Source organism: Oryzias melastigma, linkage group LG6 (genome assembly GCF_002922805.2).
Source record: "Oryzias melastigma strain HK-1 linkage group LG6, ASM292280v2, whole genome shotgun sequence".
Taxonomy (NCBI): domain Eukaryota; kingdom Metazoa; phylum Chordata; class Actinopteri; order Beloniformes; family Adrianichthyidae; genus Oryzias; species Oryzias melastigma.
This window is the reverse complement of record NC_050517.1, coordinates 2,790,617-2,792,598: the sequence shown is the minus strand read 5'-3', so window position 1 is coordinate 2,792,598 and position 1,982 is coordinate 2,790,617.

Genomic DNA, 1,982 nt, shown 5'->3' with positions numbered 1-1,982 from the left:
TTAATTTCTGTTTGATATACCAACAATAATGTAGGCTACTTTAAGTGAAAGCAACACACTGTACTTACCTTGTTCTTATACGTGGTAAGTACTGCAAAAACACATTAACACAACATGCAAGCTAAATACCCAGTAGGTACCATATAAGTATGAACCAAATAGGACCATCAACCAAATAGTACCACACAAATACACAGCAAATACCATGTAAGTACCCAATAGGTACACAAAAGTCCCATGTAAGTCCCAACTTACTGGAATATCTTATACAAGGAGCAGCTCAGCCACAGAACCCCCCTCCCGCCACACTACATAGCAGCAGGTACTACTCCACTGTGAAGCTGGACCCCAGAGCACCGTGGCAACAACCACTGACCAACCCGGTAGACCCTGGAACCAAAGATCGCCTCAGGATACACGGGGACTAAAATCATAATAAAAGGAAAGTCTAAAAATAAATATATAACATGAAGTTAAAAGTGAAAGTAGATAAATGAAAATAAATTAAATACATTAAAATAGTTTTTTGTAATAAATTACCAGATAAGACGATCTAAATGTCATGTTAAAAAGGTGGGTCATGACCTTCTTCTTAAAAATCTCTACAGTCTCCATGTTTTTGAGGCTTTCCAGAGGGCTGTTTGTAGATTTATAATCTGAGGTGGTCTTACACCAGTAAAATATGTCTGTTTTTCTTTTTACTTCTGCTGACATCAAATCTAGAAAAAACTGAGCTTTACCATTTCTCCAAAATGCAAACATTTTAGATATCTGAGCAACATGATGGTAGAATGCCAAAAGTATAATAGAAATATAGAATTGTTATGATTAAATTATTGTATATTTACTTCATAAATGGATGGCTCGATCTTCACAAAAACATAAACAGTTGATTTTTTTTAATGGTGAGGTGGGACTTTGGCTCTCGCTGGGTTTTGCTCAGTATGAGAAACTAGACTGAAGGGCTCTGTCAGTGATGGTGGTGGAGGACCCAAAGGCAGGAGACAAGACTTGTGGCAAAAACACAAACATTTACTACACAAACTCAAACATAACAAAGCCAGGAGAACAGACCAGATGACCTGACAATGAGAACTGAAAACCAGACACTTAAATACACTGAGGTTGATTAACTAAATGAAAATGGCTTTGGACAATTGTGGATGATTAACCTGAACATGGTGGGACTGACAGGGAAAACAGAACATGACAAAACTTAGGCACTGGCAGGCTCTTTTAGTGAACTCAAGAACAGGAAGGCAGCTGGACCTGATGGAATCAGACCCGAGACTACAAAGTACCTGTGCTGACCCGACTCCCTGAAGGGGGTCACTCACACTTTCCACCTGAGCCTTGGCCAGATTTGCTTCCTGTGCTGTGGAAAATGTCCTCCTAAAATCTCCAAACCACTGCAGATGTGTAGTCTTGACCTGCCCCTGAGAAGCTCATCCTGAAGCCCCTCTACTCAGCGGTTGAGTCTGGCCTTGGACCCACAGGTTAACATCCAGGTGAATGCTGCTGTCATCCAGCTGTTGCACTGAGAGACTCCAGGAACAACAGGGACTCTCTACTCATATCTATGTTTGTTGTTGCTTTTCAATTGCATTCAATACAATTCAATGCGACTTCCTGCAGGGATAGATGGACAACTCACTGCATGAACCACAGACTACCTCACAGGCAGACCACAGCACAGGAGCCTTAGAAGTCGTGTGTCGGAGCTGGTTTGTTGGACAGGTGCTCCTGAGGGCATCATGCTCTCACTATTCCTCTTCACCCTGTACACTTCAGACTTCACCTACAACACTTGCAGCTTTCATCTCCAGAAATTTTCAGTCTTGTTGGCTGTGTTGTAGATAAGTACAGATGACATGGAATACCAGTCAGTCAATGCGTGTGGAAAAAAAAAAGCTTGCTGTCCTAAACCAGGAAAATAAAGCAGATGTTGGTTGATGTTTGAACAAAAGCTGAAAACGGCCTGC